The sequence below is a fragment of the Bubalus bubalis genome, chromosome 9, assembly GCF_019923935.1.
Source record: "Bubalus bubalis isolate 160015118507 breed Murrah chromosome 9, NDDB_SH_1, whole genome shotgun sequence".
Taxonomy (NCBI): domain Eukaryota; kingdom Metazoa; phylum Chordata; class Mammalia; order Artiodactyla; family Bovidae; genus Bubalus; species Bubalus bubalis.
Window position 1 is genome coordinate 27206031 of NC_059165.1, and position 14753 is coordinate 27220783.

At 39.8% G+C, this 14753-nt stretch overlaps 1 protein-coding gene and 1 long non-coding RNA gene across 4 annotated transcripts in view; one reads left to right on the forward strand and one right to left on the reverse strand.

The window, feature by feature from the left end:
• VCAN (versican) overlaps positions 1-14753 on the reverse strand; it is a 120821-nt gene that overhangs the window by 16208 nt on the left and 89860 nt on the right. The window lies entirely within an intron of this gene.
• LOC123334997 lies at positions 7399-14713 on the forward strand. Of its 2 annotated transcripts, none has more exons than XR_006553192.1 (4): positions 7399-7474; positions 7852-7963; positions 9601-9787; positions 14604-14713. It is a non-coding gene; the product is annotated as an uncharacterized LOC123334997 (long non-coding RNA). The 2 variants fall into 2 exon arrangements; XR_006553193.1 differs by lacking the exon at positions 7399-7474 and adding an exon at positions 7477-7593.

The following is a 14753-nucleotide window of genomic DNA, read 5'->3' on the forward strand; positions in this document are numbered from 1 at the left end:
TTGCTAGCATATTGAGTGCAGCACTTTCACAGCATCATCTTTCAGGATTTGGAATAGCTCAACTGGAATTCTATCACCTCCACTAGTTTTGTTCATAATGATGCTTTCTAAGGCCCACTTTACTTCACATTCCAGGATGTCTGGCTCTAGGTCAGTGATCACACCACCATGATTATCTGGGTCGTGAAGATCTTTTTTGTACAGTTCTTCTGTGTATTCTTGCCATCTCTTCTTAATATCTTCTGCTTCTGTTAGGTCCATACCTTTATTTAAACCTTGTATGAACTGCTTAATGCTCTATACTGTATGAAAAAGTTACTTTAGAGTCCCAATTAAATGATCACCTCTACATATCTGTACAAAAAGAAAATGTGCCCCCAAAGACAACCATTTCAATTAAATTTAAGTTATTAACTTTTCAGTTACTGTTTTCTCTTTCTTTTCCCCCCAATCAGATTCAAGCAAGGTAGCTGCCAAAAACATAAAATGATTCTAAAAATCCTGGCCAAAATCCAACAGTCACATACCATTCTATCAAATGAATGTCTCCACAACCAGAGAATTCATTCTGAATCGATCCTAATATTGATTGAAGTTATTCACCAGAATCTATCAAATTTTACAAATGCTTAGATTATTTTTTTCCAAATAACCTGTATCTTACTGTCAAAATTTTATTCCTGTCTTAAATGAACATAAAAGCAGAGAATTACCCTGCAGGTCTCCTGGAGCACATGGAACTCCCCTGCCTGCAAACATTCTCCACCCTTGGAGAGTGAATTCAGTTCCACGGATCTAAGACAAACTTGACTTAGTTCTCTCAAGCAGAGTGGCTGAAGAGTTATTCTCTCCTCCCCAGCTCTTTGAAAGTTTCCATCTTGATTCAGTCAACATACTGGAAGGGAAAATGTATGTACTGTGTTTTGGGATGGGGGTAGAGTCTCTGCTTTTGAAAGTTATCAGAAACCTACTAAACTCAGTCAGGGTTTACATCCTTTCAAGGTGACTGTGACTGTTTAGTGTCTTGGAGTCCGAACTGTCATTCAAAGATACCAGCGGACTTTTATCTTTAAAATACACACCACCATGATCAATGGCCCTGAGATCTCAGCAGATAAATAGCATCACGAGCATGAACAAAATAAACTGAGGATAAAACTATAATGTAAGTAATTGACTTTTTCCTTAAGTAAAGATAGATCACTGTCTTTTTTCTAAGGTTAAAAAGCATAATTCATAGACTCACAGACACAGAAGGGAAATTTATGGCTACTCAAGGGAAAAGGTAGAGAGGAATAAATTAGGACTTTAGGATTAAAAGGTATACACTACTATAACTAAAATAGATAAACAGCAAGAAAGACCTACTGTATAGCACAGGGAACTACATTCAATATCTTATAAGAATCTATAATGGAAAAGAATACATGCACACATACATATAACTGAATTACTTTGCTACACACCTGAAACTAACACAACATTGTATATTCACTATACTTAAATTTTTCAAAAAGCATTATTTCATTAATAGACAAGGTTTAGAAATAAATCAGGTATTTTGCTTTGCTTTACAGCAGGAGTTAGCTTGGTTCAGCTTTGAGCACTGCTTTCTGTTCAAGAAAGGAAACATACCATCCAGTATTAGTCAGTTACTTCTCTGATAGTCACATCCCAGCTGGTCCTTTATGTGATACATATATAAACAGATCAATTTATGAGGAAATAGACAAGCAGCTGGATGGTGAAAAGAAAAGGCTGGATCAAGGAAGGTTCTTGAACTATGGAATGACTCACTCTCATCCTTACATGCTGCTACTGCTAAGTCACTTCAGTTGTGTCCGACTCTGTGCGACCCCATAGACGGCAGCCCACCAGGCTCCCCCGTCCCTGGGATTCTCCAGACAAGAACACTAGAGTGGGTTGCCATTTCCTTCTCCAATGCATGAAAGTGAAAAGTGAAAGTGAAGTCGCTCAGTTGTGTCCGACTCTTAGCGACCCCATGGACTGCAGCCTACCAGGCTCCTCCATCCATGGGATTTTCCAGGCAAGAGTACTGGAGTGGGATGCCACTGCCTTCTCCGCATCCTCACATGCAACATTCCAATATAATCTTTGTTTTTAGCCTACCAGGCTCTTCTGTCCATGGAATTCTCCAGGCAAGAATACTGGAGTGGGTTGCCATTTCCTTCTCTAGTGGATATTCCCAGCCCAAGGATTGAACCCAGATCTCCTGCACTGCAGGCAGATTCTTTACTGTCTAAGCCACTAGAGAAGACTTTGTCTAGGAAATCTGTTGTCTTTAAATGATAAAGCCAATTCAAAAATCAAAACCCTGAAGATAACAAGGTCATGCTTCAACCTCTAGTAGAGAAAGAATTCCTGGAACATGAAAGAGCTTTGTTTTTAAATTCCTTTATCCGCATCTTAAAGCTAAGACATTTTCAAAGCAATGGACCTTATCAAAACTTGGTTGATAACTAGCCCTTCTCCATAATATTTGACCCATTTCAAATTCTTTTCATTGGGATTTTGCGATTTCTTTATTGGGTCAAAAAACTACAAAGAATAATCGATGGAAACAAATTAGACTGCTAAAGAATCAGACACTCTGTTTAGAATCTCTTGGTTTCTTTTCTTCTCTAATGAAATAAATATTTTCACACACTAAATAAAATTAAAGTTCATCTTTCTGTGACACAAATTTGACATTTACTACCATCACACACACACACACACACACACACTCTCACCCCTACAAGTACAGTATTTCTTGGCCTCGGGGAAGGCAGTATCTATGCTAGACCTTTGGGAGTGCCCCTGTTCACGCAGACCTGTGCCGTGGATAGGTTCCCACCATGAAGATGATAGAGAAATTCCAAAATGGTTAAATGACTAGCAGAATCAACAGCAGCAGACTCCTTGAGATGGGAAAACAGAGCTGTCCTTTGGACAAACTTGTTAGCTAACTAAACAATCTTTACACACTAGTCCCTGGGTAAAGTTTGAATTTGTGCTTGAGCAAAAAGTACAAACTGTTTCATGTCATGGATCTTGAGGCTTTCTCATATCATTAGTTCAGTTCAGTCACTCAGTCGTGTCCTACTCTTTGTGACCCCATGGACTGCAACACTCCAGGCCTCCCTGTTCATCATTGACTCCCAGAGTTTACTCAAACTCATGCCCATTGAGTCGGTGATGCCACCCAACCACCTCATCCTCTGTCGTTCCCTTCTCCTCCTGCCTTCAATCTTTCCCAGCATCATGGTATTTTCAAATGAGCCAGTTCTTCACATCGGGTGGCCAAAGTATTGGAGTTTCAGCTTCAGCATCAGTCCTTCTAATGAACAGTCAGGACTGATTTCCTTTAGGATGGACTGGTTGGATCTCCTTGCTGTCTAAGGGACTCTCAAGAGTATTCTCCAACACCACAGTTCAAAAGCATCAATTCTTTGGCGCTCAGTTTTCTTTATAATCTAACTTTCCCATCCATACATGACTACTGGAAAACCATAGCTTTGACTAGACATGCCTTTGTTGGCAAAGTAATGTCTCTGCTTTTTAATATGCTGCCTAGGTTGTCCATTACTTTTCTTTCAAGGAGTAAGCCTCTTTCAATTTCATGGCTGTAGTCACCATCTGCAGTGATTTTGGAGCCCAAAATCTCCCACGTATATCTGAACTGCAAATCTTGAATCTGTATCTGCCAAGGGCCTCCTCTGTCACTGACCTTGGACCTACACACATATTTTTCTACAGTTTTTCCGCTTCAGTTGAGTTAGATTGAATCTTTTGTTCTTTAAAATTCACTGGAATTTAGATTATCTTAATGGCTTTGTGTTTTAGAACTACTTTGGGTTTTGCCAAGTATGTTTAAACAATTAATCACATACATTCCATTGATAAAAACCACTCTTGACATTTGTCCAGTAAAGTCATTCTATGATATAATATATTATTGTAATTGTTGGAAGAATTTATTAAGGCTTCAAGTTATAATTTGGAGTTTTTTTTTTTTCCATGAACAATCCAGTCTCTACTTTCTACCTAGTCTCCCTTTCCCCAAACACTACTGATTTAATTCACTGTAAAAAAATTTTCATAATAAAACCAAAAATATCCTCTAGGTTCACACGCCAAGCGAACCAGCCAAAGAAAACTTTCCTCTGTTATTACTGTGTATAAAGTGAAGATACGGGAAAGATTGGTCCTAATATTTGCCTCAGTTGCTAGGATTTTACTAAGCATGTGACTTCATGTGTTAGCTTCAGTTGTATTTGAAAAATCATCTCATATCACATGTAACTTTCAAGTTCACAATATAATGCAATTCATACTAGAATTTTAAAACCTAAAGCTATAGGGACTTAACTCACAGAGAATATTACTCCTGCAGGAATTTAAGTGCAGTTCTGGGAATGTGAAGTTTTGACATGCAAAATACTATCTGGCCACTAGGTGGTGATATCTATCCATCATTATATTTTGAATTCCCAACTAATTCACAGTTAAAGTAGAATCCCCCCAAAACTACGATTATTTACTCTATATGGAAAAAAAAAAAAAGATTAAAATTATCTGTGTTATGTCCTCTCAGTTTTGTGAGGAAAAGTAAGAAGAGAGCACTTTTCTAAAAAATAGATCTCAACTAAACAGTAAGTACCAATCCCATTACATTCTATTTGGCTACAGGCCAGTGTAGCTATAATCTAAACTTTCTACTTGACAAAAACATTCAACTACAATAGTTTATTTTTACTATTTGGCCTTTTTAAATTATCAGATAACTTACATCAATGGTGAAACTGCATCAGAAACAAGCCAAATCTATAATAGCCATCTAAAATTCTTAAAACGGGGCAGATCAAAAATAAGCACCTATAAAGGAGAGTGAAAAGGTTGGCTTAAAACTCAACATTCAAAAAACTAAGATCATGGCATCTGGTTCCATCACTCCACAGCAAATAGATGAAGAAAAAGTAAAAATGGTGACAGATTTTATTTTCTTGGGCTCCAAAATCACTGCAGACCATGACTGCAGCCACAAAATAAAAAGACAATTGCTCCTTGGCAGAAAGGCTATGACAAACCTACACAGCATATTAAAAAGCAGAGACATCACTTTGCCAACAAAGGTCTGGATGGTCAAAGCTATGGTTTTTCCAGCAGTCACGTATGGATGTGAGAGTTGGACTATAAAGAAAGCTGAGCACTGAAGAACTGATGCTTTTAATGTAGTGCTGGAGAAGATTCTTGAGAGTCCCTTGGACTGCAAGATCAAACCAGTCAATCCTAAAGGAAATCAGTCTGGAGAAGATTCTTGAGAGTCCCTTGGACTGCAAGATCAAACCAGTCAATCCTAAAGGAAATCAGTCCGAATATTCATTGGAGGGACTGATGCTGAAGCTGAAGCTCTAATACTGTGGCCACCTGATGTGAAAAGCTGACTCATTTGAAAAGACCATGTGCTGGGAAAGAATGAGGGCAAGAGGAGAAAAGGGAGACAGAGGATGAGATGGTTGGATGGCATCACCAGCTCAATGGACATGGGTTTGAGTAACCTCCAAGAGATAGCGAAGGACAGGGAAGCCTGGCCTGCTGTAGTCCATGGAGCAGGGATATGACTTAGCTGTTGAACAACAATATGCACACAAGTTAATGTCTTCATGTGATTTAGTTTGTTTTTAACTAAAAACTTATGTAGATTAGTTATAAAAACCTGACACTTGTACTAAAAGCTGACTTCTCTGTGTTCAAACTCCTTTTATCACCTGGAACCGGTAGGCCACTGCTGCTCTTCCCATGGCCAAATGCAGATGATGCCAGGATGCCAGGGGTAAGCAGATAACCACCCAAGGATACAAGGATAAAAGCAAACTCCAAAGAGAAAACACCGACCCTAGAGGATTGCTTACCCTTTTGAAACATATGCTGATAAGAAACCACCTTTGCACTAAATTAAGGACTCAGATAAACCACTCTGGGTTTACCTCTGCCCCCAACTCTCCACCTTTCAGAACACAGGTCAAATGGTTATCTGCCAGGAGCTTAGGAGGACTACTTATTAGAGAAATCAAAACATTTGGTAACTTTAAAATGCCTTTCTCCCCTAGATGGCTCTGGTCACAATAGGCATTTGTTTGCAGTCTGTGGCATGTGGGTAGGGGGGCGGTTGTATTTAATTTTGTTTTATTTAAATTGCCGGGTCATATGACCTCACTTCGAGGTAGAGATACACCCTCTTCTGATCCTGGTACTTGCTTCAGGTTACTCTGGTCTCGGTCCTTGTTTATTTATGTTTTAAAGGAGGTTATGGTTTTGCCGTTGTCTTTTAGTCCAACGACCAAAAGGAAAAGAGCAGCTTTGTTTTAAAGGAGAAAGAGACGTTTGTTTTGGTGTCCCTGCCCTAGGCTGGCAGCCTGGAGTCGGATCCTGCAAACATGAATACATCGAAGGGAAGAAAAACTAACTTGGGGTCTCCTGATAGTTGTTAAAATGGCAATATGCCCATTATTTTCCTAGCTGGCAAGGCTCTGTGCGGGAGAGATGATCTGCCAGCTTTGGAGCACAGCACTAATCTTGTGTAATAGCGTGAGCTCACTGCCCTACAAAGTAGTAATTATCAACAGCAGTTTCCAAAGGATGTGAGTTCCTCCCACTGTGAGAGCACTTGGGAGATGGGGCCCCAGGCACAGCCCCACAAGCCACTTGCGTTTAATCCCCACCATGAATGATGCCAGTGGGTTCCTTCGCCCCAAGTTTGTTTGTACAGGTCTTCAGTCAGGAAGTGCTAACGATCCAAATGCAACGTGAAACTGCCAAATCCATTCAACGTTTTCTTGGCCTTTTCCTTGGTTATGCATCGCCTTAAACTAATTAGCAATTAAATTTAAATAACCGTGTGTGATTTTCAAGTTTCACAGAGCACTGTTGGAAAAGCCTCTGGGAGAAGGAACTACTGCATTGATCAATTCTTCTTTTTTTAAGGGGAATTTTGTCAACTATGAAGTGATCTTCTGGTGGAGGGTAAATATGGTTCTTCCAGCTGTTTGCTGTCACGAACCAGCTGACTCAAGGAAGGGAAAGGAGGAGATGAGGGTTTTGTGTTCTACAACTACTCTATTGCTCGATCTATCTCACGTGTAGAATCAGAAGAATCAATTCTTGTTTCAAATCAAACTGAACTGCAACACAAGTAAAAATTTTCACTAAGAGTTTAGTGGTCTTTTGGACAAGAAACTGAAAATTCTTCTACTCATGGGCAATGTGTGAAAGGAAGAGGAAACAGCCTACGTTTCCTTGGCTTTTAGGGTAATGTGATGAAGTCTGTGAGATTTAACATAATTAAATTAATGTTGATATGCAGTGTGACTTGCTCATAGGGAAGTGGCATTTGACTTGGAGCTGAAGCCACAGCACAGCCAACACACATCCATCTGCAAACATTTGACAGGAAGTCTTCTAAGATTTTCAGGTAGAAAAAGTAAAACTGAAAGTTTTGGCTTGGGGGTTTTGTTTTGCATCATTGTTTTCTGCCAAATCATTCTCAATCCCTTCAAACCTGCAAACCTACAAACAAACTTGGAAGACACGGTTAGTTAATTCTCTTGATTCTCTTTTCAATGTCCAAGACATCTGGGAGGGGGAGGAGGATACAAACCTTTGTGTTTATAAAAGGGTAATAACGGTACATTCCTGCAGAAAAAAAAAATAATGGTTTATGGCCTGCAATTTGTTACTCTTTTTCTCTGTCCCTTTTAAGTGTCTCTTCCTGGATTAAAGGCCATTTCTTTATTGTTTCTACCTTTTTAAAAGCTGTGTTTTTTTTTCTCACCATACTTTGCATGACAGACTGAGGTGTTTATTCATGAAAGAAGAAAAAGCGACTCTGGATTTAAAGTCAAATCCACAACCGATTTGGCTATCTTTCTGCATCAACTCTGCATCATGACCAGGAGGCCAAGTGAGTATTCCAAATTCTAGGAGGGCCAGTTTGCCAATGATCAACCGTGTTTTAAAAAAAAAATTGTAAAATTCCGATATCTTCCAGAATATTATTCCCGTAGCATTTTTTTAAGCACAAAAAGGATATCAATAAGCGCTTCATAATCTATCTCATAACATAAAGGCACAAGATTAATTAGCTAGAGCTAGAAAATAAGACAACTATGGATTTGTGATTTACTAACTTGTTTGAGAACTTTCTGACTAGAGCCAGACAAGTGCAGAGAAAAGGAAGTCTGTTGTCTCCAAACACGACCCTGGAGAGTGAGAAGGAGGCCGTGACTACTTCCTAGGAAGCTGACAAGCTAGCAGTCTTTCAGAGTGACACTGAGTGCTGATAAAACAGAGATGACAGGGGAGAAGTACAAAAGAGATGTAGAAAGTGCTCTTTTTAATGTATAAGGATAAAGCCAAGGGTTTTTCCCTTACAAATCAGACTTTCCTAAAGCTCCTCAACATTTTTTTAAAGGGAACTGGATTGTCAGTTCTATTCAATCCTCAACCTCTGGACATCGAAGGTGACATTTTCCTTTGAAGTAATCGCATCTGATCCACTGAAGCATCTGAGCCCCAGTGGTGAGGGGGCAGTTTTGAGCTGCTGCAGGAACTGACTAAAAAGAAGACTGAAAGGAGCAATACAGACCTCAGGAGAATCCTATGAGAATTCTCTCAGAGTTTTATTCCTGGGGGGTTAGAGAGAGGAGGGGGTAAGAGAGTAAAAGCTTTAAGTCTCTGAGGCCCACGGGTTGATTTTAAACTGGGGAGTTGTGTTATAAAAAAAATGGTGTGACGAAGGCACTGAACAGTTTCCAGCATCTTCCTAACTTTGCTGTCCACGGACACACTATAATCTGTAGTTGAAAAGCAAGTCATGAAATGATTTTGCCAGGATGTATGTAGGTGGAGAAACATAAGTGACTCCAGAGTGCTCCCTGAGGTCTGGCTCCCTCTGTGCTTGAAAGGACGGACTCAGATAGCGTATGGATAAAGGAAGCCCTGTCCAACTTAGCAACCACGTCATCCTCGGGGAAGCAACCCATAAGAAATGAAACAAGCTGAAAACATTCAGGAGTGAGATTCCTTTTGCTTGTTTCACTACATTTTGGATTTGGATAATAAGGTTTTTAAAAGTCTGAGTAATTGTCAGTTTCCCAAAACTTCATGGAAAATCGGCCCTGATATAACTCAAACTTTTGAAAAGTTTGCTTTCCATTTCTTCTTCCCAAGGCTTATATGTATTCTTGGGACAACCATGGACAAAATTGTCATCATTTCCAGGAGGAACATCTGTTTTCCTTTGAGTTAATAACTTTTGTAAGATGCATTATGCTCAGCGACATACTTCTGATTCACAGAAACATTTTTTTTTTCTTTTCATCATGTTTGAAATACCACCTATTTTATGGTTTAATTTTTTTCATACTGATACAACTTTAAATAAAACAATTTAGATAAACAAGAATTGTCATGGGGAGATTCAGCCAAAAGACTTGATGAGTCTTTTCAGTATTCAAAAGATAACACAGTGAGTTGGTTGAGCAATGTATGGATACTGATTATTATTCAAATATCTGTTTTTGTCAACCACTCTGCTAGGTGCCAAGAAAATAGGGATGAAGGTTAATCTCCGCCCCAGAAAGCCCAGTGTCCGGAAATAAACACCACAGGGCTCAGCGGTAGGACGGGAAGAGCGCACAAAGGTTTCTGCAACACAGAGGAAGAGTCCTTTGTCACATCCAGCTAGGAGGGTTTCCTGGAAGAAGGCGACTCTTGGCTAAGCAAGGTATTCAAACATTTATCAAGTGAATTTAGGGCAAGAGGTGAGAGCATTTTGAGACTGAGGGCACGTGAATGTAAAGACCCGCAGGAATGAGATGTCATGGCTTATTCCTGAAACTGTGGGTATTTTGAGATAAGACAGCCTAGGAAGTGGCAGATGGAGTAAGTGGGCGTGATATGCATCACAAATAATTACAAAATTTTATCCTGAAGGCAAGAGGAAGACATTTGCAGAATTTTAAAGGGAGTAACAATAGTTCAGAGCAAGGGAAGAGGAAGGTCATAGGCAGTGGAAAACAAGATCTGGGGGAGAAACACTTCAGACTAGTCATTCATTTAACAATAGGTTAAAGAAAAAACTTAAAAGTCAGCTAGTAGTATAGAAGCTAGATAAGCAATGTTTGTTTAAGTCCGCCAGCTTTAACGTGTATTTAACTTGAATGGTTTAACTTAGTGTCTTTGAAGACATTACTTGGGTGACAAGGAAAGTAATTCATTATGGAAGTTATTTGTCAGGCTTTCTAACAAGCACTTGAGGCATTTTGCTGTGAGAAATCAATAGTCAAGTTAAAGAATGATTGGTGAGTAGAAAACCAAAGGACAAACTGAAATGTGACTGCTGAGTAGGAAAGCAAGTGACAAAATAAAAACTGTGTTAAGAGAAAATAGCCTTCATAGAAATCAGAAAGGTGAGGCTAGAACAAATATTGTTCATGAGTACAATTTTGTGAAATGTATTGGATAAATACTCCAAATAAATAACAAAAAATATTTTAAAGATTCAACAAAGGCAAGAATTTGGCATTGTAGCAACATCCTATTATACAAACCAATAATGTGGAATGAATCCATCAGAATCTGAAGAATAAGGGCAAAGTAAATAACTTGGCCAAATAACACTATTAATTTAGTATAAGCGTATAACTTGAATTAATCCAGCTATACAGTATAATCACATTAAATACGATACACTGCAAGTTTTTTGGAAGCAAAGTTTAATGATTTCAAGAAAAGAAATGATTGAAATTGAGACCTAGTATCAACTTGTTTGTTTTAACTGTAAGACTGAATGACACAAGATAATATACGGTAAATATCAAAGGTTCTTTTTGTTTTAATACTGCTCTACCTCCCAAGAAGGATAAGCTCTAATAAACCTTTCAAACAAAAAATGGGAGTGGGGGGAGAGAGGAGAAATCACTCTAAAACATAAACAAAGTCCTTGAAAGTGCACACAGTCAAGTTAACACCATTCCCAAGTGTAAGCAGATACTGCTTTTCCCAAGGAAGAGTTTACTATTAGGGATATTTTCAAAAGCAGGACACTTGGCGTAAACAGCGAAACAAAGGAGAACTATTTTATTCCAAGGCCTGAGCACACATGGAACCTGTTAAGGGGATGGTGGCTGCAGAAAGAACTACAAACGAATTTAAGAAACACCTAGGCTGCCTCGGAAAGGAAGGATGGAGGCAAGGGTGTTTGAAAAGCAGAAAGTGGGCCAGAGATCAGTCGAATAGGAGGGAGACAGACTGTTGGGCAGATGGCCTCTTCTGTTCCAAAATGTTCAAAGTTAAGGACACTCCTTAGCACACTTTTATTTTACACAATGAGTGAATTAAGAAGAAACCGGGGGTCTGTCAGAGTTTTTCCTAGATTTACTTGTGGCATTTCTTTGATAAACTTCACCTTGTTTATGACATTCATTTGCTGCCTTCTTCAAATTGAGCCCCATTTACTTGGTGCTCTCTCCAAAACCCTTGGGTTTGCATTAGAAAATGTGAATTAATTAAGGGAAAGTTTCTTGTTTATGGGGTATAGTTATCTATCTTAGGTCACATTACCATCATCTGAAAATATCAGAGTGAGTGAAAGTTGCTCAGTCTTGTCCGACTGTTTGCGACCCCATGTACTATACAGTCCATGGAATTCTCCAGGCCAGAATACTGGAGTGGGTACCGTTCCCTTCTCCAAGGGATCTTTCCGACCCAGGGATGAACCCGGTCTCCTGCACTGCAGGCGAATTCTTTACCAGCTGAGCCACCAGGGAAACCCAGAAAATATCAGAGGAAGATCATTATTTCTCCTTCGAAAAAGTGCAATACTCACTTATTTACCAAGTTTAGGACCAGTCTAAACTATGGAAATGGTAAGTAAGTTATTTTTTCACACGTGTTTCACAGTACAGTCCATTAAAACTTAATGGACACAGATAAAAAAAAAAAAACATCGAATTCAGCTGGCTTGCTTCAGAAGAATGGAATAATGACATCTGATGAATCAAGCATATCTGAATGGCACCTGACAGACAAGATAAATTCCCTAAGATTTTTTTCAGACCTCAATCTGCCAGCTATAAACCAATATTCAAGCTCACTAACCAAACTCAGAGGGAGTATAGAGCCTTATTCTACACACCTTCAGAAAGAAAATGCAGACAAGAGAACCACATCTTTGAAGAGCTCAATTGCTCTTGGAGAGACCAGAAAAAACATTTCATTTCAGTTCAGTTCACTGTGTCGTGTCCGACTCTGTGACCCCATGAATCGCAGCACGCCAGGCCTCCCTGTCCATCACCAACTCCCGGAGTTCACTCAAACTCATGTCCATCGAGTCGGTGATGCCATCCAGCCATCTCATCCTCTGTCGTTCCCTTCTCCTTCTGCCCTCAATCCCTCCCAACATCACGGTCTTTTACAGCAAGTCAACTTTTCACATGAGGTGGCCAAAGTATTGGAGTTTGAGCTTTGAAGACTCTTGAGAGTCCCTTAGACTGCAAGGAGATCCAACCAGTCCATTCTGAAGGAGATTAGCCCTGGGATTTCTTTGGAAGGAATGATGCTGAAGCTGGAACTCCAGTACTTTGGCCACCTCATGCGAAGAGTTGACTCATTGGAAAAGACTCTGATCCTGGGAGGGATTGGGGGCAGGAGGAGAAGGGGACGACAGAGGATGAGATGGCTGGATGGCATCACTGACTCGATGGACGTGAGTCTCAGTGAACTCCGGAGGTTGGTGGACAGGGAGGCCTGGTGTGCTGCGATCCATGGGGTTGCAAAGAGTCGGACACGACTGAGAGACTGATCTGATCTGATCATTCCTTCCAATGAACACCCAGGACTGATCTCCTTTAGAATGGACTGGTTGGATCTCCTTGCAGTCCAAGGGACTCTCAAGAGTTTTCCAATACCACAGTTCAAAAGCATCAATTCTTCAGCACTCAGCTTTCTTCACAGTCCAACTCTCACATCCATACATGACAGCTGGAAAAACCATAGCCTTGACTAGATGGACCTTTGTTGGCAAAGTAATGTTTCTGCTTTTGAATATGCTATCTAGGTTGGTCATAACTTTCCTTCCACGGAGTAAGCGTCTTTTAATTTCATGGGTGCAATCACCATCTGCAGTGATTTTGGAGCCCCCCAAAATAAAGTCTGACACTGTTTCCACTGTTTGGCCATCTATTTGCCATGAAGTGATGGGACCAGATGGCATGATCTTGGTTTTCTGAATGTTGAGCTTTAGGCCAACCTTTTCACTCTCCTTAGTGACATGGAAAAGTACAGAGCATGAGGATATACAAACCCAGTCTATAGGACCAATGACAGGCTGGAGATAGTCAGGGACTTTGCCATCAGATCAGTACATTTCAAATGACAGACTTTACAAGTACTTGACTGGGTCAAATGCATCTATCCTAGCTCAGGGCAGGAGCATAGAGGTACCCAAGTAACATGCACACTTAGAGATAAGTCATGGTCCAGGTCTGTAGAGCACAAGTAAGTACCCACCAGAACTGGTCACCTGAGTGCCTGGCATTCCAGCTTCTGTAATAGAGCTCACAAGAACCTGCACTTTTACTGGGCTATTTATAAGGGGGAGACTTAATAGTGGGTAGCCTAGACCCAATTTATCCCACAGGAATGAAGCCTACATTCAACAAGGGAAAACTTACTAAATGCCTATATTACATAATAAACTTCAACAAAATTATAAAAATTTTTGTCTGTAATATACATGAAAAATCTTTAATTTTTATGTTTGCTTACATTAATAAAAACAATATTGTCTATCTTAAATTAAAATTTATATGTAAGAACTCATCTACATGAACCACTATTAATATGAATAAAATTATCATCCTGCAATTACTACTCATTTCAGCAAAATGAAAATATACAGATGTAACAACTGCAGATACATTAATACCATCCACCCAGGACAAGTAGAAGAAAATGAGACTTCTGATGAAGTGAAAAGTGAAAATGTTAGTCACTCAGTAATGTCAGACTCTTTTCAACCTGATAGACTGTAGCCCACCAGGCTCTCTGTCCTTGGAATTCTCCAAGCAAGAACACTGGAGTGGGTATCCATTCACTTCTCCAAGGGGTATTTCCAACCCAGGGACTGAACCTGGGTCTCCCATATTGCAGGCAGATTCATTACTGTCTGAGCCACCAGGGAAGCCTAAGACTCCTGACACAAGGGCTGAAATCCTATACCTTACTGAGAATGTATTTTATGGACAAACTACTTTCTGTACTCTTTCTGCTTCTTACCAAAGAACTTACTTATGGACACAAACGACAAACAATGTTGATTAAATATAAGGAGTGATGACAGAGACAGTGCAAGCCAGGGTATTTTAGGGTTCCTAAAGGCAAAATGTGATAAGGGATACCCTTTTTAAAGTCAAGGAGGTACCAGCTAGGAGAAAGCCTATGGCTTCTCCCCTTAATAGCATTGTGACTGTGGGCAAAAGTTTAGCCTAACTGACCTTCATTTTCCTATTAAAATAAACCACCTGATGCCTTTCTTACAGGTTACTGTGGAGAATAGATGAGTACAAAATGCTGAGTACAATGATGGACACAGAGATGAACTGAGGGGCATGTCCAGGAGAGCACAGAGAAGTTTTCCTGAACAGGCAGAGCAGAACTTCTGAAAACAATAATTAGTTTGGCGTCTGTTC